Raw genomic sequence first — 7,866 nt, 5'->3', positions numbered from 1 at the left:
ATGAACTCTGAATTAGAGCAAATGATATTTCCATTTTGAAGATGAAAACAATGAGACTCAGGGAGATAAGGAGATTTTCAACCAATTAGTGATGATCAGAACTGAGAGCATGACCAGGATTTCATGGGAATATGTTTCACTCCCTGTCTGATATTCTGCTCTAGAATGTCACTTCTCAGTCCTGGAGGTTTCATCTTCTACTTGAGTGAGTTATGCTTAGGTGCATATCATCCAGGAACATACTTCCCCCTGGAAAACCAGTCCATAGATCCCACACATGCTGTGTTGACGGGATAGTTCTCAGTGAGAAACGTAAGCCCTTATTTCAGAAGTCAACTCCATGAATCAGAGGGTCTAGGGTTAGTACTAAGAAGAGAAATCTGAAATGATGGTCGTGCCCCAGGTCTCTCTGATTAGCTTATGAAATCCTGGGAAATTCATCTGCCTCAGTTTCCTCCTTGGTCCATGGGGAAATAAAAGTCTCCTGTCCTAGCTCACAAATTGATGTGATATCTCAATGAGGAAGCATGCATGAGCCTGTTTTGTAAGTGTGAGGTGTCATAAAGGGAAAGATCTAGACATGTGTAAGGGGGAAGCCTCAAGGGTCTCCTCTGTCTCCTGATGCTGAGACATGGAACTCTGAGAAAGAAGAAGCCACAACTATGTCCCCCCTGCCACTGGGGAGGAAAGACAGAATTCCCTTCTGGAATGTATCCATCCATCCATCCATCCATCCATCCATCCATCCATCCATCTATCCATTCATTCATTGTATATTTAATGAAAACCTATCCTCTGAAGAACTAAAGATATAGAATGATAAAACAAGGTCTCTGCCTCAAAGGATGTACTCTACTAGGGATATGGTCTGCATGTAAATAAGTGACCTCAGAACAGTTTAATATGTGTGTTTGTGGGTGGGTGTGTGCGTGGGTGCATGCACTTCTTAAGAACAGACTCTTATGAGATTATAGGTCAAAACTAACCAAATTGGCAAAGCTTTCCCAAGAAGGCCACCCATCTGTGGAATCTAAAGGACAAATAGAATAATCCAGAGAGAACAAGCAAAATTATTCCCAAGAGAACACATTCCTGCTGTCTCCTTCCATGTAGTGACTATGCCTCAAGTAAGTGGTGTTTTCTGTGCACTAAGACATTGAATCCTCAGGAGGAAGTAGTACTGTGTCTGTGGTTTACAGGAAACAGGACAGAGGTGAGTTCAGGAAAGTGACTGACTGGTCCCTCAGCTGGTGGATGGCCAGGATTTGTAACCTGTCCTATCAGAAGTCCAGGGCCATGTTACTTCCACTATGATTCAAAACTTCCAGGTGGAGGAGCTTCCAGAACTTTTTTGTTTGTTTGTTTGTTTGTTTAGAATCAAACAGTTAGAAAATGGTCAAGTACTATCTGGTTTCAAACCTTGAGGTGAGGCCTTAATTCCTCCGCTGTTTTGGAAACACAACTGCAAACGCCAGAATTTAAGAGTAATCCTTTTGGAGATCATTCTATTATTGTGCTATTATTCTGACATAAAGTGTTATAAACTGGGGGGCTTTACCAAGAGAAGTGCATTGTCTCCCAGTTCTGGAGGCTGGGTGTCTGAGATCAAAGAGTCGGCAGTTGGTTGCATGGGAGAGCTAGGAGGAAGAATCTGGGCCAGGTCTCTCCCCTGGCATCTGGTGGTTGATTGGCATTTTTGGTCGTCCCTTGCCTTGTAGATCCATCAGTCACATCTCTGCCTTCATCTTCACATGGGGTTCTCCCTGTTTGTGTGTGTGTGTGTGTCTCTTTGTCCAAATTTTTAAGGACACCAGTCATTTTGAGTAAGGCCCACCCTACTCCAGTATGATCTCATCTTAACTAATAGCATCCATAAAAATTCTATTTCCAAATACAGTCATATTCTGAGGTTACAGGGGTTAGCAGTTCAACATCTGAATTTCATAGGGATATACTTCAACCTGTAGCAGTCATCCAGAATTGTTGAGACACCCAGTGCATGCAGGGAAGTTGCAGGAAATGTGTTTAGAGAGACAGACCAGGGCGTATCACAGAGAGCTAGCTTATAGTCAGTCTTTAAGAAGTGTGTTCTCTTTGTGAAAGAAGGAGCAGGCTACACATCGTGTGCCGCTGCTTCCAAAACAGTCAGAGGCTCCCCTTAAGCAAAAACAAACAAACAAACAAACAAACAAACAAAAAACAGCCTTGTTTTTTCCGTCCACAGCATCCACGGCACACACGCAGCAGAACTCGACTGACAGCGATATTGCATAATTGACTAAGCAAGAATCTGGTGCTGGCAGGCTCTTCCTGGGCCTGTAGAATCCTGACCAGGGCACCAGTCCAGGCATCTGCCTGCCAGGCCCAGCCCTGGTCACCTGTGTCTATCGAATCATTCATTAGCAGGTGCCCTCCACTTGCAAAATACAAGGGTCCGAGCAAGTAAGAACTCACTGTGGAGAAGTGTCACGATGCTTCCCTTAAAGCCGAATGTGAGAGAGACGTTGATCAGCTTCAGGCTTGGGGGCAAAGAGAGCTAAGGAGCTTCAGTTGGAGTGACACCCCAGCTTTGTATTGTCAGGACAGCACCCCATGTTACTGGCAGCTTCTGTCTCCCACAGAAGGCCTGACTTCCAAGCTGGTTCTGACTCACTATCATTATCTTCGGAACAGACTTTCACAGACCTCTACTGCAGACAGTTTCATATTTGGGCTAAGTGTAGATCTTACCAATTTAGAGTTTATTTTGGGCTCTAGAAGTTTACATTTAGGTCTGTTAAAAAAGCATCACTTGCAGGGGTGTGCATGCCTGTGTGTGTATATGAAAGAGAGAAAGTGAGACTGAGAAAGAAAGGGAAACCCAGCAACTTTCTTAATAACTCTGAATGTGACGTATTGCAGAATATTTTCAATAGGTTGCTAATTTTGTCCCAGAATTACAATGACCTTTAAACCAAAAGAACTTACAGATAAACAGCAGTGCTGGTTTGCTTTAACCTGCATTCCTTCTGCTGGTGACTTTTTGATTGTGATATATATATTTTTTACCCTATATATTTTTGGGTATTTTCTTTATTTATTTGTTTGTTTGTTTGTTTATTTTACCAAACTTGACTTTCTAAAACTTTAGTTTTAGTCATCATGACAGACGACATTGATTCAGCATGCTACGTTCTCATCTTTGTAGCAATTCTGTAGGTTAGATCAACTTCATAGAGATTAGAAAACTGAGGTTCACAGACGTAGCTTATTTTACCTAAGGCCACTGAGCGGAAGGGGGCATCGCATCCATGCTTCTTTGGTGCAAGGCTGGTGCTGCTTCTTGGGGGCTCTGGTCCTGCACAGCTGGCATTAAGGTACTTCCCCATGGAGGCAGTGAATGACCCTGTGTGCCGTGGTGCAGTTGAATAAATCCACAGGATGAGCAGCATAACTGAGGAGGTTGAAATAGACTTCTCAGCCCCTCGCAACCAAATCAGAATTTATGGGGAACTTTCTGCCCACATATCAAAGATATTTGGCTAAGGGCATGATACCCTGATCGACTGATGGTGGAATGATCAGTTGACTTGAGATCTGAAAGCCAGGAGTTTTGCTCCGGCTCTGTTGTGAGCTGCGTGTTTTTATGCAAGATAGTTAATCTCTTCAGGTCTTGCATCTGCATTTGTAAAATGACAACAAAAATCTTTTAGTAAGGATCACTTGAGATCAAATTTCTGAAAGCATTTTACAACTTGTAAGAAAATACAAGTGATAGCTATTAGTCTATCTGAACGGTCAGAGTGAACTTCTTCTTATCAGATTTCCCCTCGCCCCCCACCATACATTCCACCGTTTCAATGAAGTGCTCAAAATGGGGAAAAAACGAAAAAAAATCTTGGCTTGAACTTGGAAGAAGAATAACATTTAAGAATGGTTTGATTCTGGATTCAAAAAGGATTTGCCATGGTCCCATAGTTCATATGTTTGCTACTCTCCCTTGGTACTTTAACAAAGAAATGATCACATTCAAAATGTATCCACTTGCACTTTGCACATATTTTAAATACTATGAAAACAAATGAAACCAAGTCAACAAATATGGTTTCTTAATGCTGCTGTCAGCCACAACCTCATTTACTGTAGTCACATTGAACCTTCAAACCTCAGGCCCAGGATCTCCTGATTCCCACGCTAAACTTGGTAAAGCCTAGAGTTATAGTGGAGAGTTGGCGAGGTGGGGTTTGAAACTACCTGTCCTAAATCTAGAAATGTGGCATTAATTTTTCACATTTATGGCTCTAACACCCAGAATAAGTCCTACCTTCCTGGGTCCATCTCCCTAGACCTCTCCAAATGTACTTTCCTTGGGTTTCTTGATTTACCTTTCTTTTTTCTAGTTTTCTTGAGATATAATTTACATGTAACATTGTATTACTTTGAGGTGTACAATATAGTGATTAATATGTGTATATATTATGAACTCATTACTACAATAAGTTTAGTTAACCTCAACACTTCACACAGTTACAATTTTTTTTCTTGTGATGAGAACGTTTACGATCTACTCTCTTAGCAACTTTCAAATATACAATAATGTCAACTACAGTTACCACGCTGTGCTGTGCACTTTATCCCCGGAAGTCATTGATCGTATAACTGGAAGCTTGTACCTTTTTACTACCTACACCCATTCCTGCCATCCCTCCTCCCCGCCGCTGGCAACCACCGATCTGTTCTCTGTTTTTACATCAGTTTGCTTCTTTTTAGATTCCACATGCAAGTGAGATCACAAAATATTTGTCTAACTAATTTCACTTAGCATCATGCCCTCAAAGTCCATCCATATTGTACCAAACGGCAGGGTTTTCTTATTTCTTATAGCTGAATGAGATTCCACTGTTGGTATATGTGCCACATTTCTTTATCTATTCACCCATTGATTGACACTTAGGTTGTCTCTACGTCTTGGCTATTATAAATAATGCTGCAGTGAACATAGGGGTGAAGACATCTCTTTAACATGGTGATTTTGTTTCATTGGGGTAAATACCTAGAAGGGGAAATGCTGGATTGTGTTACTTCTATTTTCAGTAGTTCATGATAGTTCTAATTTACCTTTCAAGTTTTGCCCGAGTATAAACTTGACTAACCTCCAATCTAGGTCTCAAATTCCCCTTTTATTCTGGGGATTCATATCCTGGCTGGTAAACCTGGCATCCCTTAGAAAAGGAACTGTCATCCAAATTAGATACGCCACTTTAAGCAGGAACCCACTTTATCTTGATAACCAAACTCTCCAGGCGCTCTCCCTGATTTGAACCTTTTTTCAAATTTTTGACTATAACTCTGCACGGGATCCCATCTCCTCTCACTTACTCAAGGATATGGTTTTAGAAGTGTTTGCCTTTCCTATGTCATCACTGTTTTTCCTCTCTATTAGGTCATTCACATCAACGCACGAGCATTCAGTACCTATCATAAAGCAACAAGACAAAATCTTTGATCCCTTAATTTCTGGCTATTGTCCCATTTCACTGTGTTTATTTACAGTAAGAGTCTTTAAAAGTGTTGTCTTTACTCACGGCTCATTTTCACTGTTTGTTTTTTGTTTGTTTGTTTGTTTGTTTTAACCTTGAGCCCGCTATTAACCTACCAGATCATGAAGACATTCTTGTCAGTATCTACCCAATAGTCTTCCGATTGCTAAATCTGTCAGCTGATACTCTCCTGGCATGCCCTCTTGGTGGTATCACAGGATGATCTATCTCATCTCAGACTATTTTCTTTATATGGCCGTCAAGTTTCCACCCTCAGTTCTCCTCCTACTCCACTCACTTCTCCTCACTCACCTCTACTAGCTGTTTTTTTTCCCCTCCAGTTTCTAACTAGAGAATTAGACCCGGTGTCTCTGTCTTTCTGTTCCTATCTCTTCCCTCCCCCAATCAGATTTATTATGATATAATTTGCATGCAGTAGAACTTCCCTTTTCTTGGCACTTGGGGCTGCAAAATTTGACAAATACATATATTTATGTAACCACTACCACGATCCAGATTAGAACATTTCTATCGCCCCAAAATCTTCACTAATGCCCCTTTGTCATCCATCTATCTTCTACATTTCTCCAAGCCTCTGGGAGGAACTGATAGATCTTTTGTGTCTATGGTTTTCCTTCTCCCGGATGTCTATATCAACAGAATCATACAACATGTAATGTTTTGAGTCGGGCTTCTTCCATTTATCATAGTGAATTTCAGATGCATCCATGCTATTGCATGTATTTGTTTTACTGCAAAATGTATTAGATTTTCTGGAGTTACCACAGTTTACCTATCTATTCACCAGTTGATGGACATTTGGATTATTTCTAGTTTTTGGCAATTATGAATAAACATCTGCATACAGACCTTTTTTTGCACATGTATTTTCATTTATTCTGGGTAAATACCTATAAGTAGGATTACTGCATCTTTTTGTAAATATATGTTTAACTTTGTAAGAAACTGCCAAGATGTTTTCTAAAGTCACAGTATCATTTTCCATTTCCACAGGCATGAATGAAAGGTCAAGTTGCTCTATACTTTTGCTAGCATTTGGAATGGCCCAATTATTTCATATTCTGTATATATATATAATTAATTTGAATGTAGTTTTTGTACATGGAGTGAGGTATGGGTATAGGATTTTTTTTTTCCTTTAGTGAACAGTTAGTTGCTCTAGTTACATTTATTGAAAGGACTAACAATTCTCCACTTAATTGCTTTATACAAAATAAATTGACCTTACATGACTGGGCCTATTTCAGTTTCATCAATCATATGTCTATCTTTTAGCTTAGAGCTTAGCAAAATCCGGCCCATTGCCTACTTTTATACAGGTCATAAATCAGGAACGGTTTTTGAATTTTTAACGGTTAAAAAAATAAAATAATAACATTTTATGCACCTGAAAATTACATGATTTTCAAATTTTAGTTTCCATAAAGTTTTAGAGTAACAGAGCCATAACCGTCATCTACGGCTGCCTTCACACTGCAGTGGCTCCGTCGATAGTTGTGACAGAGAATCTATGGCCCACATAGAGAATCTGGTTTTAGAGTTGACATCCTGAAAATACTGAGTCTTCGGACCCATGATCATGGTATATTTTTCTATTTCTTAGAGGTACATTGGTTACTCTCAATATTTATAGTTCTTAGCATAAGACTCGAACATATTTTGAAAAATTTTAACAGCATTTCCTTATGCTTTGATGCTGTTGTAAATACTACTGTTTAAACATATAAATATTATAATATGTAATAAATATTATATATAATCTATATTACATCTTCATATAATATAGATTATATGTATTATCTGTATATATTCAACCACTGATGAAATCGACACAAAGCCAATAAGCCAAGAGACTAACTGACATGCGTTATCTCCAGCAACACAATTTCTCAAGCACTTTTAAGTAGGAAGACAGATTGGATTTTTCAGTTTTTCATCCAATTCACCAAAAGTTTCAAAGAAAGTTTTTACAGAGGTGAGTCTATGGCAAGCACAGAGGACTGAGGTTGTTGATATTAGAATGTTTGTTTTGGCAAAAGGAAAGAAAATGGATGAAGAGCAAAAACACAAGAGTTCACTTCTTCCGTAAATCTTGCAACAATGTGGATTTTTTCTCCGGGGGAGACAATGTTCCTTGGAGGGAAAATGAAAAGGAAAAGAAAAGGAGAAAACAAAATAACCTTAGGGCTCTGAGATGTGCTCTCATTCTTGGCTCTGTTTCATATCTTAATTGTTGTTGGTTTTATTTCTAGTCTTTCATAGTAAGTTTTCTGAGAGAAGACACAGCTTTTATCAATGTGGACACTCAATCAATATTCACTATGGA

This window comes from Rhinolophus hipposideros (assembly GCF_964194185.1).
Source record: "Rhinolophus hipposideros genome assembly, chromosome: 1".
In the NCBI taxonomy this organism is placed as follows: domain Eukaryota; kingdom Metazoa; phylum Chordata; class Mammalia; order Chiroptera; family Rhinolophidae; genus Rhinolophus; species Rhinolophus hipposideros.
The sequence above is the reverse complement of the archived record's forward strand: the minus strand, read 5'-3'. Positions refer to the sequence as shown.